Source organism: Pseudophryne corroboree, chromosome 4 (assembly GCF_028390025.1).
Source record: "Pseudophryne corroboree isolate aPseCor3 chromosome 4, aPseCor3.hap2, whole genome shotgun sequence".
Classification (NCBI taxonomy): Eukaryota; Metazoa; Chordata; class Amphibia; order Anura; family Myobatrachidae; genus Pseudophryne; species Pseudophryne corroboree.
Window position 1 is genome coordinate 704707154 of NC_086447.1, and position 27237 is coordinate 704734390.

Sequence of the window (27237 nt, forward strand, 5' to 3'; positions counted from 1 at the left end):
GGGTATGTTTTTCAGTGGCAGGAACTGGGAGACTAGTCAGGATAGAGGGAAAGATGAATGCAGCAATGTACAGAGATATCTTGTATGAAAACCTGCTCCAGAGCACTCTTGACCTCAGACTGGGGGCGACGGTTCATCTTATAGCAGGACAACAACTCTAAGCACACAGCCAAGATATCAAAGGAGTGGCTTCAGGACAACTCTATGAATGTCCTTGAGTGGCCCAGCCAGAGCCCAGACTTTAATCCGATTGAACATCTCTGGAGAGATCTGAAAATGGCTGTGCACCGATGCTTCCCATCCAACCCGATGGAGCTTGAGAGGTGCTGCAAAGAGGAATGGGCAAAACTGGCCAAAGATCCTGTAGGTGTGTCAAGCTTGTGGCATCATATTCAAAAAGACTTGAGGCTGTAATTGCTGCCAAATGTGCATCAACAAAGTATTGAGCAAAAGCTGTGAATACTTATGTACATGTGATTCCTTAGTTTTTTATTTGTAATAAATTTGCAAAATTCTCCAAAAAACATTTTCACATTGTCATTATGGGGTATTGTGTGTAGAATTTTGAGGGAAAAAATGAATTGATTCCATTTTGGAATAAGGCTGTAACATGACAAAATGTGGAAAAAGTGAAGTGCTGTGAATACTTTCTGGATGCACTGTAACATCTACTCTTGTAGGGATATGTCATTGAAATATACTCAGGTATTTTGTGGTTTAATTTCTAATCTAACTGTGCCACAGGTCATGCCATAACCATCGCCTCTAAAAATAAAATAATCTATAAAGAAAAAAACACGCAAAATGTTGACCTCCTGGAAAAGTCTGCTGCTTGATTTATCAGAGGAGGGGCATGTGACTTGGTAAGACACAGCACAAGCTCAAAGGAAACAGCTGCTCATTTTATGCATTAGCACTTGGCAACGGAGTAAGGAGCATGGATGTTTGTAGAATACCTCTGCACAGTGAATTACAGTAAGTAACAAAGGCATTTTCCTGTTGTTCTATTTTATCATATAACGATTGAGTTTCAAGACTGTTTTCATAGGTGGTTAATATGTACTGAAAATAACTAAATTGTAACAGTGATAATTGTATTACTGCTCAAACATCAATGCTGTAATGCAGACTTATAAGTCACAGTTACTATAAGTGATATATATTATGTACAGAATATGTTTGATCGTTTGAAAATAAATAATTTTTATTTTTTTGTGTTGTACAACCTATTTTTAGCTGTCATTACGTCTAAATTTAGATCTAGCACAGTTTGCCAACTTTACGCTGAAACCATTAACTTTTCAGTGTGTGTACTTTAATAGTCAGTATTTGTAAACATGCTTAATGGGCGCTTATTTTAATTCTTCATTTTTCACCAGAAAAGCAGGAACACTGGTATTGTTATTTGTGAAGTATGCTTAAGCAGGCTCACAATTCTTTAAGGGCTACTTACAACACTGTGTACATTCTTAGCAAGTCATATGAGTTTTTGTTAGGTAATCATGCTAAATACCAATACAGTAGCTTGCGGCTGTCTCATGATTGTGCTTACAAAACATTGCCATACAATGCATTGTCCAGTATTTTTCTTATTTTTCACTTTATTTTCTTTCCTGAAAAATAATGGAATGTTTTCATATTGGCTTGGAGTAGGTTATCACTGATAGGAAAGCATTCACATGAATTAATATAATATCAGTGAAAGTTTGGAAACTGCTCTGAAATTCCAACAGCAATTATATTTCCCATTTGTCATAGTTGTAAGCAGTTATGGAATAATAGAACAGTTACAATGAAAGTATTCTAAATCAGATTTAGATGATTGTAGTACTATATTTAATTTATTTTCTATGCTATTATTTTTTAAGTGTAAGGGTATAGAGTAGCCATATTACTTAATTGTGGTAGGTGACTACTTTAACCACATGTTTAATTTAAAGTTTAGTGAAAGTGTCGTAAGAACATGTAGTATATTATTTTGCTTGGCTTACATACGTACATACCATTAATAGATTACTAGTTGATTTTTTTTTCATTAATGAAAAATGGCCAAAGGTTTAAATATATAACCCCTGTACAAGTAAATAATTGTTTATGGACAAAATTATTTTGTACTACGTACCTCACCCGGTCTAGATGCTTGCATTCATCCAGTTGTAAAGCACAACAAAATATGCTGTGCTATTTAAATAAATGTTATTAAATGTAATGTTATTAATTAATACTTGTTTAATAGATATCTATTTCCGTTAAGATTGAGGGATAATTCAACTTTGGAAATGTTGACTACCCCCCTCCGTTTATAGGGCCTAATTCAGACCGACCTGATCCCAGCAGCAGAATTTTTCTCTAATGGGCAAAACCATGTGCACTGCAGGGGGAAGGAGGGAGATATAACATGAGCAGAGAGAGTTATATTTGGGTGGGGTGTGTTTAAACTGAAATCTAAATTGCAGTGCAATAATAAAGCAGCCAGTATTTACTCTGCACAGAAACAAAATAACCCACCCAAATCTAACTCTCTGCACATATTATATCTGCCTCCCCCCTGCAGTGCACATGGTCTTGACCATTAGAGAAAGATTTTGCTGCTGCCATCAGGCCTGAATTACGCCCATAGGGGAAGGTGGGGGGAGGGTTCCTTCCTTGGGGACCTATTGCTTTACATGGCACTGTGGAGAGTGGGTTTGACATTATGTTTGAATGCATGGTGCTCTGTATATTGAATGCAGGCCCGATTCATGTATTGGTAAAGCAGTGCCTTCTATTTTTCTTGTTGATTAGGACTTAGGCCTTGATATTAGCTTAAAAAGCAAAATAAATATTTATAAAATACACTTTGCAGCTAAGCTTACAATAGATGTTGACGCAATGTAGAAAGTAGTCAGTACTATGTATAAAACTTTCCATGCTTTTACTGAATTTAAAGAGGAACTTTACGCAGTGTTAAGTTAGATAAGTTATAGGTACTGTATGGCTAGAGGTAACCATTCAGCATTATGACATGTCGTTTCTAACAGTATTTAGGGACAATAGGAAGTTTTAGGGGGAAAAATCGATGTACTTTTTACTGTACATTGTTAAATATGACTAATTACACAAATTGTACATTACAATACCTACTTGCTGTTAAAGTTTCATTATATGTAAACTTGTGTATATCATTGATAAAGAGATAACTGGCAGCCATATTGCTCTGTAATCCGTAGGCTACTGAGCAGTTCTTATTGTGTCTTTCAGTACTGTTTATGTGCACAACAGGACATCTAGGGGTTGATTTAATTATGAGAGAAACACATTGCATAACAGATTAACTTGCCCCTATCTTGCACCAAACTCACAGATATTTGTTTGCAGCCCTAAATGTGTGATTCAATAAGTGTGGCATATGCATCCACTCAGTCGCTGGGCGAGCGAGTTCGTGTGTGACTGAATAATGAACCCCAAGTTTTTATAGACAAAATATTACAACACATAACCATTGTCTCACCTGAAATATTTTCATTTACAATTTACACTATTATATTTAGTACTTTAGTGCTGACTCTCAGAATATTGGCAGTTTTGCTGGGCACCCTGCAGAGCATAACAGTGGCGGTCATGTAACATGCATACCTGCCACAGGGCACATGCCAAATGCAGGGGATATTTAGGAGGAGGGAATCGGTCTAGTGTTTCATAAGTAATGTGATGGGACAACAGCCCCAATGTAAAGCAGCTACACACCCTTTTTAGATGGGTGCAACCATATTCTTTCTAATTCCAAACCTAGAATGTTGAGAAGTATGCATTATGGCCTTTTGAGTCAGATGGATATCTTACCATGGGCACAAATGGTGGGTTTTTGCATCCAGTGCTCGTGCAGAAGAGAATTGACACATTTTTGCATATCTCCATTCCAGAGACACGTATTTAGACTTCAGGGGGCCCTAAGCAAGACAACGATCTGGGGCCCCCCTTCCTCAAACAATCCATAGCACTATATTTTTGGTCCTGATTTATGCCCCTCACATTGGGGGTCATTCCGAGTTGATCGCTCGCTGACGTTTTTCGCAGCACAGCGAACAGGTTACAACTGCAGTTCGTTGCTGGACGATGGATTTAACGAAGAATCCATTCACACAGCCGATCGCAAGGAGATTGACAGGAAGAGGGCATTTGTGGGTGGCAACTGACCATTTTCAGGGAGTGTTTGGAGAAAAGCAGGTGTGTCCAAGCGTTTGCAGGGCGGGTGTCTTACGTAAATTCTGGGACCAAAAAGACTGAAGTGATCGCAAGGGCTGAGTAAGTCCAGACCTACTCAGAAACTGCACAAAACTTTTTCGTCCCGCTCGGCTGCACACGCGTTTGCACACTTGCAAAGCGAAAATAGTTACACTCCCCCGTTGGCGGCGACTATGCGTTTGCACGACTGCTAAACGTAGCTAGCGAGCGATCAACTTGGAATGACCCTCATTATCTGTTGTTATTTCTCAGGAGTGTGTGTGTGATCTCTACAGCTATTACTACATTATGTAATAATATAGTGCAGGCCTGGCCAACCAGTGGCTCTCCAGATGTTGTGAAACTACACATCACAGCATGCCTTGCCACAGTTTTAGCATTCCCTAATAGCAAAACTGTGGCAAAGCATGATGGGACTTGTAGTTTTACAACAGCTGGAGAGCCACAGGTTGGCCAGGCCTGATATAGTGCAATCGTATATAGCATAATAGAATATGCTAGCACTGTATAAGTAATGGGATGTGGGACCTGCTAATAGGGAATGGGGTACAGTTTAAAAAAAATATTTAAAAAATTTGAATTGATCAAGGTTTAAGATTTTTTTAATGAATTTATTCTATTTATATATTAACTGAATGCCCAAATCTGTGTTACACATGTGCACATCTGCAAAAACCAGCAAGCAAAGTGGGAAGTTATCCCTTTCTGTATCACTGGGGCCAGGGCCGGTGCTAGGGTGTTCAACGCCCTCCTGCAAACTATAAATTTGCGCCCTCCCATACCTTACAAAAGGACAGCGTACATAGGCCCTCATTCCGAGTTGTTCGCTCGCTAGCTGCTTTTAGCAGCATTGCACACGCTAAGCCGCCGCCCTCTGGGAGTGTATCTTAGCTTAGCAGAATTGCGAACGAAAGATTAGCAGAATTGTGAATAGAAATTTCTTAGCAGTTTCTGAGTAGCTCCAGACTTACTCAGCCATTGCGATCAGTTCAGTCAGTTTCGTTCCTGGTTTGACGTCACAAACACACCCAGCGTTCGCCCAGACACTCCCCCATTTCTTCAGACACTCCCGCGTTTTTCCTAGAAACGCCAGCGTTTTTTCGCACACGCCCAGAAAACGGGCAGTTTCCGCCCAGAAACACCCACTTCCTGTCAATCACAGTACACAGTCACACATATATTACACATACATACACACATACATACACACATACTTTCACTCACTCACTCTCTTTCCATCCTCTTACCTAAGGAAGTCTGGCAGGCAATAGCTGAAGCAGATCATCGTCCTGTTCAGCCTGGTCCCGTGTAGCTCCGCCCCTGTTCCACATGGCTCTGCCCCCTTTTAGGTCTGCACACTGAACTGACACATGGGAGGAAAGAGGAGGCTTCATGCTGCCGGCGCCGCTGCCTGTCATAAAGTGTGACAGTCGCAGCAGCAGCAGCCGGCAGCAGCAGGGGGACATCAGCTCAGTGCAGGGATGCAGTGCAGGGAGAGCACCTCTCCTGCCCCTGGTGCCTCCCTGCCCTGCATCCCTTTGCTGAGTGGCTGAAATAGTGAGTCAGCTGTGCCCTGTTGGCGGGGCCCTCTGGGACCTGCCGGGACCTAGGCATCCACTTTGGATGCCTTGCGGTAAATCCGCCACTGCTCCATTCTATTCTAAATCAGACAGGACTAGCCAGATCTGTCTTTCTAGGAAATGGGGCATTTTGTGACAGTAACTGGGAGATGGCAATGCAATCGCATCTAACCACCCTGACTTGTGGGCATGTCCTGAGCGTATATCAAAAGCTAAGTGCAATTCTGAGTCATGTGACTGGGGATGGGAAGAATGTGTCTGATGTATATCTCACACATAGCATGGACCTGGGGCAGGTACAGATACTTATGGTTACAGTTTTGTTAGCTGTCGAAAAAATTAATGGGTGCACAGGTTTCCACTTGCACACAGGAGGAGCTCAGCATTAGTTGAACAGATTCTCACGTTAGCATAAGGTAGTAAATCTAGCTTCCATGTCTGTCCAAAAGTACAACCACTTTGTGTACGACATAGAATCAGCCGCTAAGAGTTTTACATTTATATAACTGCAGTGCAGGCATAGACCGGAGACTGGTGGCCCTGCGGTGTATGAGAATAAGAGGGTGCCCCACTGCTCTTTTATTGGGATACGGCCATTAGGTCGACCACTATTGGTCGACACGCATTAGGTCGACATGGTCACTAGGTCGACATGTACAAGGTTGACATGGGAAAAGGTCGACATGCGTTTTTTAAAAAAATATATATTTTTTTTAACTTTTTCATGCTTTACAGTCCACGTGGACTACAATTGGGAACAGTAATATGTGCCGAATGCAGTGGTAGCGGAGCGAGGCACCTTGCCCACAGCATGGCGAGCGAAACGAGCCATGCGAAGGGACATGGTGCACTAATTGGGGTTCCCCGTCACTTTACGAAGAAAACAACACCAAAAAAGTTTTAAAAATATCATGTTGACCTTTTTCCATGTTGACCTTGTTCTTGTCGACCTAATGACCATGTCGACCTAATGCATGTCGACCAATAGTGGTTGACCTAATGACTGTCGACCTAAGTGTGGTCGACCTAATGACCCATACCCCTTTTATTCTACAGCATCAGATAGAACACTATTGTGTGAATGCATTAGTAATACTCTACTAACTGCTATGACTCTACTACTGTAAGAAACAGAATTATCCCAGTGTAACCTAATGACACAATTTAGTAAATCTGACTTGTCACTCTATACTTTTTCTACTTTTACTCTTTAGTCTGCAATCCCATATTTAGCGTAAATAGTCTTGTGTCCAGAAATGACATGCAGGAAGCAGACAACAATTATTCTGTCTGATTGCTATCTGGGTGTACAATGGCAGGGAATGTTTACAAAGGTTAACATTATTTTAATTAAAGAATACCTTTAAAGGTCCAAAAATACATATTACTGTACTTGTCAGTGGTAATCTTTGGTGCATTGTAGTATGAACTCATGTAGGACCATGTTAAATAACATTACAGCATCTTCAAAAAACACTGTGCACATACAGTAATACAACGTCACAGTATATATCAGTTTGTGATAAATAAAATTGGAGTGACTGTACTGCAGATTTTATTGCTGTAATGACTACTTAGGACTTTACTGCTTTCTTTATGTCTTTTGCCTTCAGACAGCACGTGCGACTATTCACACATGCAACCCATAGAGATCGCATTGTCCGATAGCGTCTAGTTGTTGCCGCGATGTGTGCGCATGTGTGTACGCATCACAGCAAGGATGAATCTGGCAACATCTGTACCAACTTTTAATGAAATACCATTTTTACACTGACAACCTTTTATTATCAGTGTAAAGGGCCCCATTTTTTACAGCGAATCATAACCCCTTTAGCAATTGCTCCTTTCCATATTTACCAAACATCATTAAGCTTAGCTTACCACTTTATGTGGTCTATTCATGAAGCAGTGAAAAGAGTGGAGAAACACACCAGTGGAGAAGTTGCCCATGGCAACCAATCAGCATCTCCCTTACATTTTGTAAAATGTACTTGATAAAGCGTCCTTCAAAGCTGATTGGTTGCCATGGGCTACTTCTCCACTGGTCCTTTTCTCCACTCTTTTCACTGCTTCATTAATAGACCCCTGATAGCAATATGTTCCCCATTGCCGGCTTCACCTTGTGGGGGTACTGCCATGTCCCCACTGGGTGAAAGTGTAATGTGCATCTGCAGACTGGCATGCACAGGACACAATATGACACATGACACAACAGCCCGTCACTGGCAGCGATAGGCTGCCAGCAATAGCGTGGAGGATGCCGCCGGGGAGGTCACATGACCTTGCTGAAGGGCTAAGTAATGTTAAATAGTACCAATGGCAAATTTGATAGTATTACTGAGATACTAAGGGGTCTATTCATGAAGCAGTGAAAAGTGTGGAGAAGTGAGCCCTTGGAGAAGTTGCCCATGGCAACCAATCAGCACTGAAGTAACATTCGTAATTTGCATACTATACAATTGTATGGAGCAGCTAATTGGTTGCCATGGGCAACTTCTCCACAGACTCACTTCTCCACTCTTTTCACTGCTTCATGAATAGACCCCTAAGGGAAATATACCATTGGTGATAAGGTTCATTGCTAATTGGGACCCCACGGCATGACATGAAGCACCATGATGAATGTGTAGAGTTTGCATCAAGCTTTTAAATGAAGCCATGAGAAAACATTATAACTACTACATTACTACTAACCATATGGCAAAATGATGAAAAGAATATCCTTAATAAAACATACAATCAGTTAGGGTGTTAAGTGTATTTATTTGATTAATTTGTTACATTCTTACAAGTACATTGACTTTGGCAAGAAAGGAAGGAGAGGGCTGCAGGAGGCCCTAAAGCGCCATTATTACTGTACATATCTGATCTAACATATTATGAACACATATGATGCACATACATTTTGTCATGAGTGATCCAATGTATAAAGGGCAATAAGACATAAAACACATTTGGGGTAACTTTATGCTGGCCACACATTATGTTATTAATGATTACCGGGGCAGCCATGTTTTTCAACATATACTACATTTTCTGCAATGCCTTTTCAGGGAGCACATTAGATAAAAGCTGTCATGAGGCTCAATTATATGGAATTGCTTTGAGCTAGTTCACAGGCTACTCAGCCAGGTTTTACATACTGTATACTCAGACTTCTAGAGGAACTCCACAGAGCTCCAGTAAGTTAAAAAAAACACAACACTTTAAATTAAATAAGGTTATCACTTAGATTTCATAATGCCTCTTAATAACTGGTAAAGCAAATACTGGACCTATTCCAGGGTTTTCCCAGTCTTGTGACATTGACCATTACTTTGCTGAAAAAGCCCATTCACTGGTGGGTACGCGGCTGCCATGAAAGGATACATCTAATTAGCATCATCGTTCAAATACCCTGCAGGAAACATAGATCACTAGCCTCATATCAGAAGATAGACTCAGTAGGTCTGATGCAGAGTGGCATTGCACATGTATCTGAGCTAAGCATATGCAACTGTGAGCAACTATGGGCAAATTAAGGTCCTTGTGTCAGCCTCTGTGACCCCTTTCATCAGTTTACTGCTTTGGCTCAGAAGACCACCATTGCCTGAATAATATTTGGATAATTATCTATTGTATAAAGACTTCTTTTGGATGATCAGTGATGTTATTCATGATATACTGCTGTCTGTGTACCTGAGAACCAATACCATATCAATTTTCTTTGTAACATAAATTGTTTGCCACTTCTAATCATCGGCTAATGTGCATGTTCTCCAACACACACTTTTGTGATACATGCCTAAAAGTATACAGTACCTGCATATATGAGGCTTTCATAAGCTGTCAATGCATGTGTATTTAGTAAACTGGCCACACATTAAAGGATGTAATGCACCGTATAACTACCTGTTTAAAAAATTCTGCTATTTATGTTTAAAGAACATTTTTAGCAACATGTATATTGTTCTCCTTTTTGAAATGTTGAACAAACCTGTACATTCAACGGAGTGTGCAATAAAATATAATAGTTCTTTCAGTAACTTTCAACTGGGATAATACTTGTCTAAAAATAAATGTAATCTGCATAATGCTGTAAAAACAGGAAATCACTAACTTGGAAGTACGTTCGTTTGGTTGGGACAAAAACAAAAACAACACAGCATATTACGTATTAAAAAGAGTCATGGCATACGGAAAGACAAGGCAGCCAGCCAAACACTGTTTAAAGACATGAGTCTAATATTGCAATAAAATTATTGAATGGTGGCCACAAAGTGGGTGTTCCCTTTCAACAGCATGATAGTGATACATGTGCTTCACAATGAACTGGGTAAAGGAAATCTGAATAGAAAGAAAATGCATATAAAGGCTTCTTTTTTTTAAGAAATGGGAAGTTACTGTACTTAGAAATACAAAAGCATTGTATTGAGAAATAACTGATTTTACTACAATTTATTCTATACTGTCTGCCTTTGTCTATAAGATTGGACTAATAATATCTTTCAAAACCCAATATGCAAACTCAGAAATATGCTCCATACATTGCAGCTTTCAGTAGGTAGCATCACGGGATGCTGCCCTAATTGATGTGAATAAATAAATTAGTTATTGTGCAAGCCCAAAGATCATGGTGCTCTGCCCAACATCCCATTCTCCTGTATATTTACTGAGTACAGACACTCACACAGCTAAAGATAAACTGATAAAGAAAAAGTAAATATATCCAGCATAAAATCATTTGCTATACTATATACTGCACAATATACACTGGTCTAGTATTCCTATGTAGACTCCTGTTGGTTATGCCTCTGATTATGAAGCTGACTATTCTGCAATTCACATACTGTATCTCCAGATATATTTCTGGGACCTGCATGTTTTGCTGTCAAATTTTGCAATTCATTTTAAATATTTCAATCAATATACAAGTAAATATACTAAAATAAAAAGACCATCCATCTGACTAGTATTTTTAAAATATGATTATTTTGTAATGTAAAGCTAGTTAGATCACTAAAACACTTTTATAAGGCAATATCATCATCATCATCATCATCATCATCATCAGTGAATTGACCTAGCCAACAGCATCACATGTACATAAAGATTTCCTATTATGCTAGTCTGTCACAAGAAAAGAAAACTAATCAATATTTCCTCAAATTGTTTTTTTCACTTTTTTTTAAGGAAAAAAATCTAAATAGCAAATAATCATCACAAAATCATTATCTCCCAAATTGTTATTGTTTTTCTGTTCTTGCTTGCATGGCTGCTTTTAAAACTTAATTTATTTCAATGTTTCAGTGACTTACCCCATCCCCTCCACTGAGAGTTACCAATAAGTTAGGGGAATGCATATCACCTTCTAAGTACAGATGTGTCCTCAAACAACAATGTGACTCCCCAATACTCCTTTTGGGTAAAAAGATGCAAAAAGATGCACGGTGCTAACAGAGTCAGATGGGACTTTTGTGCATCTTTTTACCTGAAAATGCACCTTAGATGCATTGTAAGAATTCTGACATGCTCAGAATGCCAATCGACCAACATGGGTAGAAATGCCTTTGCTGGGATCCCGAACGTCGGAATCCAGATCAACCTCTAGGTTTAGGCTGTGGGGGGTGAGTTGAGGTTAGGCTGTGGGGAAGGGAGGATTTGGATTAGGCTGCAGGGAAGGGAGAAGTTTAAGTTGCGGGAAGGGACAGCTTGGTTTAGAGACCGCCGCCGGGGAGGGTTGGGGTTAGGCTGCGGGGGGTGATTTTAGGGTTAGGCTGCAGGATGGGAGAGTTAGGGTTAGGGGGTAAGGGTACCCTTTGTTGGGACTCTGCTTTGGGGTGCTGGTTTTCGGTCATATTGGGGGAGCCATTGGCTTGGGGGAGCCGTTGGCTTGTGGGTGCCAGTGCTGTTGGTGGTTGATGGACAATAACAGGTATTTGCATTCAAGGCTTAGTTAATTTAAATGTTTTGATTATTTCTCTACACTTTTAGTGATAGTTTCTGAGAAGAGAAAGGATCCATCTTTACTATCTATATAGTATTTGCAAGGGTAATGCATGCATTGGTTCTTGTTACTCCAGACAACAGTAACTCCCAATCACCTGACAGTGAAACTGATCGTATTGTTAGTTGTATCTGGTGCGAGGTTCAAGTCTCAGGGTCCAAAAGATAAAAATAATATACCTTCAGTCCTCTGTCTCGAGTTTACAGAAGTTACCCAGAAGAACCCATACAAAAATTAACCATACAAAAGATTTAATGGTATATGGTACATATGATATATTGACATTGAACTATACTTGAACTTAATTCAAAAGTCACCTTACTAGTGCACCTTTGGAGAAATTGTAGATGTTGTTTATCTGAACTGTCAAAAGATCATCCAAGTGGAGCAGCCAAATATACTGTATAAAGATTTTAAAGTTCTCGTAACTTGTTAAAATGTAATTACATTAGCACAAGAGAAGGTTTGTTTAGAATATATATATATATATATATATATATATTCAGTATCTATTTATTGATCGATCTATCTATCTATCTATCTATCTATCTATCTATCTGTATAAATATATATATATATTTATATATATGTGGTAAGTGGTGGTTTATGGCGCTTCACGCTTATTAAGTCAAACTATATAGGTGTTGTTCTTAATAAAGTCAATGCATAAAGTCAGTCCTCCTAAGTGCTGTTCTCTTCTTTCCTTTCAACACTCCCCTTCTCATATGGGGCGTCTGCCGTTCCCCAGGGAGCCTGCTGTTCAAGGCAGGCTTGAATAGGTATCTAAAGTAACGGGTGAGATAAGCGCCCTCTGGTGTAATATGTTAATATCCCTAAAGTGAAATCCCCTTCACCCAGCCAGGTCCCCTGTGTTTTGAGGAGTACCGTGTATGGTGGTAAAGTACGACTCTTTGATTCACAGTCCGTATGGATGTAAACATCAATTCTCTTGGATGGGTTAATTATCCCTCATAATGCAGTCCTCACCAATATGTTGCTGAGCATATACATATAATGAAAAGAGAGCAAGCACAATAGTGTGATACAGTCTTAACAATACAGTTATTGATAAAAGATAGAAAATGCCCGTACATAAAAAAAAATATTTTTTAAAAAGCTTATATGAAGTTCCTTATGCTCAATCTGCAGAATCGGGTAAACAGTCAGTCATACAAGAGAGGATTGTTAGACTGACTGTTTACCCGATCCTGCAGATTGAGCATAAGGAATTTCAGATAACCTTTTTAAAAATCTTTTTTAGGTACAGGCATTCTGTATCTTTTATCAATACATGTATTGTTAAGGCTGTATCACACTCATTGACGTTACTATAATGGGTGCAGTGTGTGCGAGGCACACGGGCCCCCAGGGTCCAGGGGGCCCACCCCGCACACACTGCACCCATTTGTTTAATACTTACCTCTCTGGAGTCCCCCGTCGGAGCCATCCCTTCTCGGCAGCGTAATAGATTTTTGAACACTAGGGGGAACAAACTCTATTACGCCGGCTGAAAACTCCGGAAAGATGGCACGGCAGACATTTTTCCGGAGTTTCGCGCATGCGCATTAGCAAAATCTTTGGGAAAATGGCCGCCGCGCCATGTTCCCGGAGGTTTGCGCATGCGCAATAGAGTCTGTTCTCAGACTCTATTGCCGCTGCAGAGAAGGATGGCACCGCCGGGGGACTACGGAGAGGTAAGTATTAAAACACCTATGCATCAGTCAGAGAGGAGGGGACCCCTGAAGCAGAAGGCTTCACATGGGCCTCCTCCTCTCTTAAAACGCCCCTGATAACACTATTGTGCCTGCTCTCTTTTCATTATATGTATATGCTGAGCAACATATTGGTGAGGACTGAATTCTGAGGAATAATTAACCCATCGTGTCCGAGGGGTTGGGTGTGCCGCTTCCCATGCTAAGAGTCCAGGGTTCGATTCCCAAAGTGCGAATACATGTTTATTTTTTCTGACACTTTATATTTTTGTAATCTATAGTAAGATATCTTCAAATTCAATAGAAGTGTGCACACAGATTTTACATAAATCAAGACAAAGCAGCAGGAGCGTCACATTCCGCTATTTAAAATACACAGCGACTATGGGGATAAGCGAGCTCCATGCGCTGTACGGTACACATACAGTACAGTAGCAGGCCAGACTGAATCACAGAGTGGGTCCACAAAATGGATGCCACTTGTGACCCAGTGCCTCACGGAAGCCCACAGCAACTGTATGGAGCGAGCTACGGTATTGATATTGCAAGAATCAGGGCACTGCTGAAAGAGCGTCTCTATCCACTAGTTGAAATATACTGTATACACAGCAGAAATGAGGTCCCGTAGAATGAGAAATTAATAAAAATAATATTTTTTTCTGACACTTTATTACATTCGTTTTGGTCATCTATTGTAATAGTACCTTCATATTCAATAGAAGCATGCACACATAAATCAGGGCAAAGCTTCATGAGCATCTAATTCTGCTATCTAAAATACACCCGTAGACATATCCATAAATATAAAAATACAGTAGGGTATGCAGACGCAACTACAGTAAGTGTTCGAGCAATACTGTAGTTCATTGACGTTAGAGAATCTGTGCTGTACTGTATGAGAAGGGACACAAGAGCTCATGTCTGCACTTCTTATCAGATATTTATTTACATACTGTATACAGTAGTACTGTGCTGTCAATTTATTGTAACCTGACCTCCCTCCCTTTCTGTTAAATGAGCAGGGGGAAGTGGGATGGGGGTGGGGGGAGGTGTTGGCTAAATACCGTGTTATGCAGAAAGTATTCATTCTCTCATCTGCTGAAGCATCTAATATGAGCATCCAAGTCCCCTAAACAAAAACCAATGGGAAGGGATCACTGCTTACAGTATCATTTACACATGAGCTTGTGCATCTATCATTAGCCATCGTGTACGAGAGGTGAGCTGTGCCGCTTCCCATGCTAAGAGTCCCGGGTTTGATTCCCAACGTGCGAATACATGTTTATTTATTTTTTTACACTTTTTTTTGTAATCTATATTAATATACCTTCACATTCATTGAAAGTGTGTACACAGATTTTACATAAATCAAGACAAAGCTGCAGCAGCATCACATAAAAAAAGGTATGCACACGCCTCATGACAGATACACAAGCTCATGTCTAAATGTACAGTAAGCAGTGATCCCTTGCCATTGGTTATAGATTATGCCCTAATGGCTACGGGACTTGGCCGCTCACATACTGTACTGTATCCCTGACTTCAATGGACCATACTGTACTGTAGCTTAAACTCCTTGTTTTGCATCTGTATACACTATATTTATTAATTGATCATTCTAAGGGACCTCATTGACCATGTGTATTTTAGCTAGGGTATTGAGACGCTCCTTCAGCATTGCCCTGTAACATGCAAAACCTATGCCATCACTGGCTCCATAGCTGACTGCTTCCACGGGTCAAGGCATCACGGTGGCAGTCATTTTGTGAACTTGCAAAGCGATCAAGTCCGGTGTATCGTAATGTGCATAGAGCTCACTTATCCCTATCAACCCTGTGTATTTTAGCTAGGATATTGTGACGCTCCTTCAGCATTACCCTGTAACTTGCAAAATGTATGCCATCGCTCGCTCCATAGCTGAGGGATTACATGAGGCAATGGGTGGTAGACATTTCAATCGAGTCTGGCCTGCTACAGTATTGTATGTATACCGTACAGTGCATAGAGCTCGCTTATCCTCATAGCTGCTGTGTATTTTAGATGCTCCTGTATCTTTTCCCTGCTTTATGTAAAACTTGTGTGCACACTTCTATTGAATGTGAAGGTATAGTACAATAGATACAAAAATAAAAAATTAATACAGTGTCAGGAAAAAATTAACATGCATTCGCACTTTGGGAATCGAACCCAGGACTCTAAGCATGGGAAGTGGCACACTTCACCACTCGGACACGTCATCGCATGACAGATGCATAAGCCCATTGGTTTTGATTATGCTGTAATGGCTACAGGATTTGGATGCTCACATAGCCCTAACATCAATAGACCATACTGTACCTGTAACATGTTCGTTTGCATCTGTATACAGTACTGTACACTACTATTTTTAATGTGATGATTTTGGGACTTTGACGCTCACATATCTTAGTGTCAATGGACTATACTGTGGCTTTATCACGTTTGTTTGCATCTGCATATACTGTACTACTGTATTTGCGTCTGTACTGTAATATACTGTGTGACATACTGTAGCATATTGTAGTGTAATGAGACGCACCAGTAAAGTAGTTCTTGCGCTTTAGTTCAGTATTGTATTTTAATGAAGACCACACGCATGCGCAATTGTGATTTTAAAAAGCGACTAGGCAAGCCTCCTCGCCCCCAGGCATGCTGCGTATGCCCGATCGCAACTAACTCCTCAGCCAGCAAAGATAACTGAGGGATTCTGTCGCACTGATACTGACCTGGAGCGGATAATGACCCAGGTTGACCATGCAAAGTGAAATTTATTTATTTATTACCAGTTATTTATATAGCACACACATATTCTGCAGCGCTTTACAGAGAATATTTGGCCATTCACATCAGTCGCTGCCCCCAGTGGAGCTTACAATCTATATTCCCTATCACTTGTATTTGCACACACATTCACGCTAATGTAAATTTTGTTGGGAGCCAATTAACCTACCAGCAAACTGTATTTTTGGATTGTAGGAGGAAACCCATGCAATTACGGAGAGAATATACAAACTCCACACAGTTTGGGCCATGGTGGGAACCCATGACCTCAGTGCTGTGAGGCAGTAATGCTAACCATTACACCATCCGTACTGCCCGATTGAATGCACACATTCAGGCTTTTGTTCCCATAACTGTTAATATTTAAATGGGGTGGATTGGCGCAGGAGGTTGTACAGTGATAATGTCTTGCTTTGCTTATATGGGGCGGATTCAATTAGCAGCTGTTAATTATTGCTGGTTAATTGATCTGCCACACTGCAGTTAAAGTGGATTTGTGTTCGAGTCTGAGGAGGCTCTATCATAAATCCACGTTGAATGCCCTGATTGCAGGTGCCACAAAGCTGTTGACTTGGAAACTTAAAGCCGGAGGCTACCACCCTTTTCCTGAGGCAGCAAATTACCACATATAATTGAATTTGGCCCTATATATGCTATAACACCCACATTTTACTAGCAATGGAAATTGCTAAAGGGTCACAAACAGTGATGGAAAGGCAAGGTTGTGCAGCTGCATTGCATGTATACTTGTACACATTTTGTTCTGTATTTATGGTGCATTGTTACTAATTTTTAAACACAATTTCCTGTAACAGTAACTTTTTTATGTTAGAATTTCCCCAAGTAACTCATCCATATAAAAGCAACATTAACAGAAGCAATAAAGTAGTAATCAGATGTTTCCTAATTCTTAATCAGTGGTTTCCACAATTTCCAACTTCCATAATTGTACACTTAACAGAAACCTATTGTCTTAACATCGGCCTACATTTGATACAGTGCCTGCAAACAAGGAAAATGCAGGCTTTCTAGTGGGGTTTTACGATAATCAATAGGGAAAAAGGGGGAGGGGAATACCCTCTGCACAAGTAAAATGTCAATATGTTTTCTTTTTAAATATAATGAGAACCCCAAAAAATACACGTGCTCTGGTTACTATACCTATTACTGTATTGGGGGTGCTGCCACAGACAATAAGATTGAGAGTCCCTTTTTTTGCTCTAGTGGGGTTTTACGAATGCTTGATTTTTGAACAAAACAACATTATGCCACTAACTGCAATATTAATAGAAGTAGAAAAGTACAATGTGTATATACAGTATGTAATAAAAAAAAATCATGTTAAAGGAAAAAAGTTGAGGTACAAGGTAATATTAGCTTTCTTTAAATAAATCCATCTTGGTCATCTTGTCAGATGAATACATACTGCAAGTTAGTATTCTGTAACTGTCAAAATGTATTTCTAGCCTTTTCTGCCATACTGTACAACTAAAATTAAACAAAAGTTTCTCACAAATTGTCACTTATCATTCCCATCAGCCAAGAGCTACAGAAGAGAACAGGTAACTTATTTTTTTCAGCATTTTCCCTCCTAAAATAGCAGAATAATATGAGAGACAAAACATAAGTAAGAACAAAACAGCAGCCATTTTGTTGAAGCCAAACTTTAAACATAAAAACAGAAAAATAACCACACAAATGATTGTTGAATAGTTAGGTGGGAATAGGGAGACAATCTGGGCAAGGGCAAATACCCTCAAGTTTTTCCATGACAAGGGAAAAAAGAGTACTGAAAACTTTGATGAAGGCAAATACATATACAACAACTTTCTAAAGCAATATGCACCCCTCTTTCAAAATAGGTGACCCCATTAAAGTCTCTGCCTGATGATCAGTGTGATCACCAGACATTAACCTTACACTACAGACAAACCATGGAGTTGAGGGATAGGGGAAGGTCTCCCCCCAATCTGGCATCCAAAATATCAGGGGCACCCACAATTGAAAGAGTGGGATCCCGTCTTCCCAACTACTTTTGTGTGGTAATTACATGTGATCACAGGACAATGTTACCCTGCACTATACATTTTTGGTATATGGGGGGATGGCATTAAGTGCCCTCTCACCCCTGCAGTGTCACAAGAAATTTTGTGGACACCCGTATTTGAAAAGGGGAGTCTGACCATTCAAATTATATGGCCCACTTGTAGTTATTGTCTGGTGATCATCCGCGGTACAGAAATAAACATTTTTCATATATGGTTGAGCAGGGACTGCCGATATAATTACACCTTTAAATGTGGGGTCACTCACATATATAACAGGGGAGTCCTCGCTTTAAAATGATGTGGCCCCCTGACCAACTATTCTCTGGCGATAACCTGTCATCACTAGACAATATCACCAAGCGCTATGAAAGAAGAAGGGAACATTTTGCCCTATCTCCCCCATACTGGCCCGCACACACATGGGGCAATTTATCTTAAAAGAGTGGAGTCTCCACCTAGAAATGATGTGCCCCCTAAGCAGTTACTGTCTGCTGGTTCCTCATTTACAGTAATGCGGTAGGTTGTCTAGTTTATAATATGGTAGGCCTTGTTGGGCTACCATATTCTTCCTAAGCATAGGGCTACCATATTCTTCCTATGCATAGGAAGCATTTAAATGAAGACACTGAAAATTTGAAAACAAATAGATGGGAACTCCTGAGTGAGATTTTTTAGAACATTTCCATGTGAGAGTTGAGCCCTCACTCTTGTTACCAACAGCTTGTCCACATTATCTTCTTTGTCTTAAAATGTCTAGGTAAGCCATTTAAGGAAGAACCTTAGCAGTGATCAAAAGGCCCAGTTCTCTCTCAGCCCTCAGTTTGCGATTCTCCAGCCTGCTCCCCTGGTGACTCCATGTTCTGGCCCATGGCCTACCCAACTATTCTCTAGTCTGCTCCTTGTACTTAGCCTTCTCAAATACTGTACATGCTACCGGATGAAGCAAATTCCAAATCACCTTGTGAAAGCCACAAGTGCATTTACACTCGGAATCTCTGCACTGGGTAGCACCAATCCTAGTTGGCATAACCAAATCCACTAAATTCCTGAGGTCTTGTGATATTTTCCATACTACAACAATAACTTCCTCAGAATAGGAAATATTACCCATATTTTTACTCAAATATTTTATTTTATGTGCACCAAATACATTTCCTAGCTATAATATGTGTCCTATAACTAAAACCTTCTGTGGTACATTTCTATAAATCACTGTTAAAATTACATGCGTCACCTATAGTGGCTATTAAATGTAATGTATTCACAAACTTTCCATTTTTCAAAGTTTATTGTCTTACATTACAAAATAAAATTTGTACTACAGTATATTATTTAGACACTTTTAGCATTAATCACAAAACACAAAACTATCTGTATTATCAAGTAATAAAAAACAAGGCCAATGTATTTTTTTTTATTAACAACACATAAAAAGTAAAGATAAATTGATTGCATATCTATTCACCCCTTTGCTGAGATATGCATAAATAAACCTTTGTGCTGTCAGTTGTTTTAACATTTCAAATAAGTAATTTATTAGAGTCTGTGTAAGATGATAGTGTTGTACAGTAAATACACCTGTCTGTGAGAGGCCCCGCAGCTGGTTAGGGCATTTCCAAACAAAAACTTCCTTGTGAACATCTAATAACATGAAAACCAATAAAGATTATTAAAACCACCAATAGAAGGGAAGCATATAAACAGAGATTCCTTAGATAACTGTAACATGATAGGAAAAAGTAAAGAATATGGGGTCTATTTACTAAGCCTTGGAGAGAGATAAAGTACCAACCAAACAGCTCCTTTTATTTTTCAAACTCAGCTTGTAACATGGCAGTTAGCAGCTGATTGGCTGGTACTTTTTCACTCCACCCTTTATCTCTCTCCAAGGCTTAGTAAATAGACCCCAGTGTCACAAATATGCATTTGTTAAGAACGGACTGTCTTCCAAAACAGAACATTAATTTCCATGAGTCCTGTGGTGACTGATACAGAGTTACAGAGTCTGATTCAGAGGATGATGCATTTGTGCCATTGGACGCAAGCGGCAATACCGGTGAACATTCGTAAGAGATAACAGTAGGGTGGCTATTCAGATGCGGGCATGTATTGGCCATTGAATACAGGTTCCAATGGACAATCTGCACCTCCATCGGGCTGCTCCAATGTTCAGTGGTGCAACCGATGTACGTCCAATGGTGTGACATTTTACCAAAGTGGCTGATTACCTCTGCAACCAGTGGATATCTCTGTACAGATTCCATCAGCTGCGGCGTTAGTGTAAAGGCGCAGACGTGCTGCACAAACAGACGCAGTCACGCCTGTACAGTCCACAAATCTGCTCTTTATGGGAGAATGTCACAAAAATACATAGTTAAAAAAATAAAAATATTACATTAAAAATCACCCTGAGTTCAATCTAATAAGGACTAAATAAGGAATAAATCACTGACGTAATTGCAGCTACAGTAAGGATGCTTCTATCCAGTATTAAAAAAGTTGATGAACATTTATGTAAATAATTATTGTCTGACTTTCATCCACTGGTGTAAGACAGTAAATTGTGAAAATGTAAAAGATGTTTTATATCTACTGTACTCAATGTAGGAAGCCTTTCTGTGGAGCCTACACCATATACTGTCAGGGCTGGATTAAGCCTTTGGGGTGCCCAGGGCACTTTAGACAGGTTGGCCCCCAGTGGAAGGGGTGGGGGCTGTATATAAAGGCACCCACACACTGAGCAATTTTACTGCCAATTTGGACGAAAACAATAAATCGTAACACTCTACCGTTCACAAAAGTGCAAATTGTATGTTCTCTTCTAACGATAACGATCCGGTGCGCATCCCCGCAGCTCCTATGATGTATACTCTGATCTTACCTGCTGCAGTCAAGATCTGCCAATGTCTTTAGAGATTGTATGATAAATCATTTGTTAAATACCACTACTTTGCAAAATCGTGAATCGGGGGCTGCCAGGGAGGTTTCGGGGGGAGTTCAAGTTAAATCGCAAACGATATTGCATCGTTTGTGAATCACTCAGTGTGTAGGCACCATAAGATTTTGCTAACATCCCAACATGACCCATTCCAAGAGGGACAAAATGCTCTTTACATGGACTTCCCTCTTAATATATTATTGTAGTCACCTGTGTTGAACTATTTAATTGATAAGAAAGGTGTTTCAACACAGGTGATTGCAATCATAACTTAAGATGAAGTCCAGGTAGAGAGCATTTTGTCCCTCCTGGAATGGGTAACGGTGGGAGGTATGGCTTGTGTACATTAAATTTAGCCCAATGGTGTATATTAGATTTAAACTAAACACCTAACTGAAAGACAACTATTTTATAAAATGTTCTTGTAGTGGAACAAAGACAACTTAAACAACCTTAAAATACGCATAGATAAATTAAATCTATAATCAAAAATAGCAGCAGCCTCTGTACTACTTACACACTGGGACAGGACTCAGGAGGACTCTGTGTGTGTGTCTCTCTCTATCTATCTCTAGACCCTCATTATATAACAGGTTACACAGGATTCAGACATCAGGTGTGGAGAGAGCTGTAAGTGACACAGGGATCCCACCCTGTGTCAGTTACAGCTTTATCCACCCTCCTATCACTCTTCTGGTTGGGAAGCTCCATCAATAGTTAATGAAATCTGATACTCTTGTGTCTCTGCCTGCACTGCATACTGTCCTGCTCGCATTCTGGCTGTGTGATTCTGCTGCTGCATAAGAGGGAAAGCTAGTGATGTCAGTGTGCTCTGGCCGGGGGGCCCCCTGACAGGGGGGCCTGGGGTACAGTTTGCCCTGCAACCCCCCATTCCTTAATCTGGCTATGTATACTGTACTATAGCAGAAATAGAGTCACCTCATATCAATGCGTATGTATGAATTTGCATTGTGGTTGACAAACTTTCTCAGTTCACTGCGTACTTAGTGTCACAGGAATATTTTCACAGCACTTCTGGGACAAAAGGCATACTTAATTAGCGGATACACCCTGGGTTACCAGGCAGGAAAATCTTGGTCATTCTTGCTGGCACCACATATAGGTGCAAGCAAAAATGACTTAGGTGTTTCTGTCATAATAACCTTCTATATGTGCTGCCGCAGCTTATACTTTATTGAATATTGCTCCAAAAGTTCCCATGGAGATGTTTAGTTAAAATGATTACATTCTGAAAATTGTGCTTACCTGCCATATCAAAGTTCAGTTATGGGGTGGTGGAAACAGTTGCGCTTCTGAATGTACACATCAATTCTGATCGGCAGCCACCAGCACTGGTTTTGCCAATCACATTGAGCAAAAGTGGTAGAAGTAAAGACATGAAGATGGGAAAAATGAAAAAGTGGAAGATAATGCTGAAAAGGGTGAAAAGCAACTGAAAAGTGCTTTATGGGAGAAGACTGGAGAAAAAGTAGGGGTAATAGATGGGATGTGGAGACAATGGGAGACATACATAAAGCGGTCTATTCATGTAGCAGTGGAAAAAATGGAGAAGTGAGCCAGTGGAGAAGTTGCCCATGGCAACCAATCAGTGTTGAGGTAACATTTATAAAGTGCATTCTATAAAATTATATGTAGCAGCTGATTGGTTGTCATGGGCAACTTCTCCACTTGCACACTACTCCAAACTTTTCATTGTTTGTTTCATGAATAGACCCAAGTGAGAAAGGACAGAGAGGCACACACTCTGAGATCTAGAACAGGTACTCCTACAGAGAGACAGGTACAGTTTACAGACCAACTAATACAAATTCAGGTGAAAAACACATACAGGGGAAGCAAAACATAGATGATGGGACAAATATGTGGAGAGAGGAAGAATGGAGTCAGGTGTCGGCAGAGGAGGACAGGGGACCCTACTTTCTTTGAGGTCTTCTGCTGGCCTCTGTGTGGGGGAAGTAGCACAGAGAAGGAGCATGGATTGGAAGTGCAGGATAGGGTGGGGTCTCCTTTCTTTGCGTTGCCTTGCAGAAATTTTTGAGTTATTGGACATAGAGGTTGGAAAAATCTTGATGCTTCTTGATGGGGCTGCTTCTTAAAAAAAATGAATTCATTATAGACGTGTTTCTTTTTTATTTAGTTCTCAGTCTATAACCTTTACTTTGATTCAGTGGGGATTCATTTTTTAGATTACTTGGATCCAAATCTGGGTTTCATATACAAAATTCTGTATGTATTTTCTTGTTTTGGGTCTAGCAACTAAACAGTCATACTGTATTTAAATTCTATCTCCATTATATTGGCTGCAACATGCATCTTACAGCTTAGACCTACAAATACTTCTTACTCTGCCATGTGTCTTTATATGTCAGCTTGGACCTACAAATACTTCTTACTCTACCATGTGTCTTTATATGTCATCCTAGACTAGTTTATATTTTGTAGAACTTTGCACTGGCCAAGAGGAGGTCTGTGGGACAGATTTATCCATAGTTTTGGGGAGACTATTTGCAGAGCCTGATTATACTGTATATATGTGATAAAAGGGTGGAGAGGGTCAATTTAGTGGCGTCCCATGTTGTATGGCTGTATTCTCACTCTTCAGCTGATGGTCTTCAGATGTTATTGAGGTCTTTTTTTATACTGACCCATTTTACTTAGATTTGGAATTGCTTTTTCAAGCACACTGAGCAATTTCATAAAGATTTACACACACAAATTAACCACATATACAGTATTATAATCTTATTGTCCCCTGTTCTCATTAATTGAAGCCATACATTAGGATTAAGTGAAGCACTAATAAAGAAAACTTTCTTTCATTTAATGAAGGGGTGGTTGTAATTTGGAAGGAATCAATATGATTGTGACATTTCACAATGTTATTGACTGAATGAACACAGAAACAATGTATTGAGCTTGTAGACTAATGTTGTTTTCTCCAAAGATGGTGGTGTAGCTGTGTTACAGAATGAATGGGGAACCATATACAGGTTGAGTATCCCATATCCATATATTCCGAAATACGGAATATTCCGAAATACAGACTTTTTTGAGTGAGAGTGAGATAGTGAAACATTTGTTTTTTGATGGCTCAATGTACACAAACTTTGTTTAATACACAAAGTTATTAATAATATTGTATTAACTGACCTTCAGGCTGTGTATATAAGGTGTATATGAAACATAAATGAATTGTGTGATTGTAGACACACTTTGTTTAATGCACAAAGTTATAAAAAATATTGGCTAAAATTACTTTCAGGCTGTGTGTATAAGGTGTATATGTAACATAAATGCATTCTGTGCTTAGATTTAGGTCCCATCACCATGATATCTCATTATGGTATGCAATTATTCCAAAATACGGAAAAATCCCCTATCCAAAATACCTCTGGTCCCAAGCATTTTGGATAAGGGATACTCAACCTGTATTACAATATCTGCGGTAAAAATCGTTTCACAAGCAGTTCAATATAGTAAATGGGAAATGCAGTAGGGACTGAGTGAATATCAGTGATGTGCGGTGAGGTGAATGGCTGGGGAGGCACACATGGGAGTGGGTCTGAGTACTGGGAGCCTGTCTCTCCCCTTACTCACTGTAACTCTCCCCTCACTACTCTAAACTTCAGTGTCCATTGATTTTCTTACCTGCATATCTGTGTCTTCTCTTGCTGCTGCTGTCATTGAGCTCTGACTACAGTGCACCTCCTGGTCACATGACACATCCAAGTGTCCATCAGTGCTCAAGGCACAACCCCCCCTCCCCCCATTCCACAGTGAAGCTCTCTTTCTGTGCAATATTACTGGCTGTGGTGTGGCCCCGCACCATGCTCTGCAAACCGTGTCTGGCTATCAGAGGTGAGGCTGACTGCCTAGCCTCTCGTCTCTCCATTCCAGGAAACTCAACAGATTTGGCCAGTTTTATTACAATAAACAAAGAAGCTGTTTATAAGTTATAAATATCTTCTTTTTATTATTCCAATTGTTATATTGAACTCTGGAACATGACAGTGAGTAAGACAGGGGAGGCCTTACCATGATTGTACGTCCCTGGTTGCTGCTGAGGGCAAAAAGCTTATGTAAGGTGAGCTGCCAGCTGTTTGAACCTACAGGTATATTCAGTGCAGGTTACCCCACAGCTGCCGTGTAGTAGTTGACAGGCCCATTCTTTGATGTAGCGTGTCCGATGGTTTCTATCTACAGTACAGTTTGAAGTTTAGACATGGTTTGTTTGAAATTCAGGATGTAGACAGAAGCATGCTATACTTATAGCAATGCTGGTTGATTTTGCAGATTCCGCCAAGATTCTCAATCTTTGATGAAAAAGAAGAAAAAACAGATATTATCAGTTTCTTTCATCTCCAAGTTTAATAATTCAGCAAAGACGGTAGCTACAGTATAATCATTAAGAACAACTATCCTTTACTCTTATTGGATCTTTTACTTAAGGAAAACCTTGATAACAAACCTTCTCTCATTTTTATAAAGGCGAAGAATCTGAAAAACCATCTGGTACCTAGTCAGTTTGTAACAAGGTCCCCACAAACTACTCTTGAGTAATATCCCAAACCTTGTGGCAGCTTTTGCTGTAATCACACAAGATGCAGCACTTGCCAGTTTATACAGAAAGAGGTTCAATACACGGTGACCAAGGTAACGTATCAACTGACCACTTGTGTAATCTGCTTCTGTGAAAGTGGTTTCCAATACGTGGGCTGAACCATTCGTCCACTGAAGCAAAGCTTCCTTGAACACTACCGGAAAATCTACAATAAGACCATCTCTCACAGTGTCCCTCGTTATTTCATGAACACACATTATAGATACCCATCTGGACTGAAATGATGGGGTTTAGAACTGTGAGGGACCACACTTTAAGCCCTGACTTTTTTGGAAGACCCCTGCGCTGTAACTCTTGGCACAGCTAATTCTGTCCGGTGGGGATGGTAAAGAAATGTAGAGTATGCAGGTTAAAACTCCGATGTGGCAGCCATCCCTCAGTTCAACCAAGAACAATGGCTGGTCATACTTTTTATTAGCAGAGTATCACACCTTTGGTGATGCCATCTGAGTCCTTGCTGATTGATTGGCTGATTCGTTAAGTAATGAGGAGACCTTCCATGACTTGCTCTTATTACTTAAAACTCACATTTACATATTTTGACATAAGTTCCCCCCCAAGAGGTAGATCTAAAATATGGGGTGTTCATATTACTCTCAGATATTTTAACAACCATATGATAGTAAATATCTTGTGTTTGTGTAGTGGTATAGTGGAGAGGTTTTATACCTTGGAAACAATGTTTCTTAGAGATTTGCCGATCGCACCGCACCTGCAAACCCACCTCAGCTATGTGTCATATTATTTTTTATTCACTCCACTATTAGGAACATATAATTGTATAAACCATATCCCCTTTGATGTTCCCTTAATCTAATGTAGTGTAGTCACCTTTTGTGGATGTCTCAATACACATGTGGCCTGACTTGTTTAGTGCTTCATTTGTGAGTGGGAACAGAGACAACGGACTGGCCTGTCAGGTGAGTTGCATCTTCCTATAAATTCAGTTACCTTTGTTGTAAAGACCTGACATCACCCAAAGGCCTGTGGCTGTTTATTATATAGCTAAAAAAAAAGCCTGCAGCCTAAATCCATCAGTCAATTGACAAGTGTGAGGTAGCTTTCTAACTCAGATGTAAATGAAACATAACTTGCAAGGCCCTAATATTTAGAATCTCTTCTTAATATCTATGTTATTCACAAGAACATATAGCACAGGCCAACTGAGTAGAAGACAGGTTTAAGAGATTCCGCATGGTAGAGGCACACTTGATCCATGTTGTGAGCATTTTCTTTCCAGAGGGGCTCAATGAAACAGTGGACCTTGAGTTCCTCTATACTGTATTCCCCTTGAGGAACCCCTTTCAG

General features: G+C 40.0%; 1 protein-coding gene across 1 annotated transcript in view; it reads left to right on the plus strand.

The window, feature by feature from the left end:
- Positions 1-830: 830 nt before the first annotated feature.
- Positions 831-27237, plus strand: part of RASGRP3 (RAS guanyl releasing protein 3) — a 194269-nt gene continuing 167862 nt past the window's right edge. Inside the window, exon 1 of the mRNA XM_063917967.1 lies at positions 831-975. The gene's annotated coding sequence lies outside the window, so the exon portion shown is untranslated. The remainder of the gene's footprint in view (positions 976-27237) is intronic.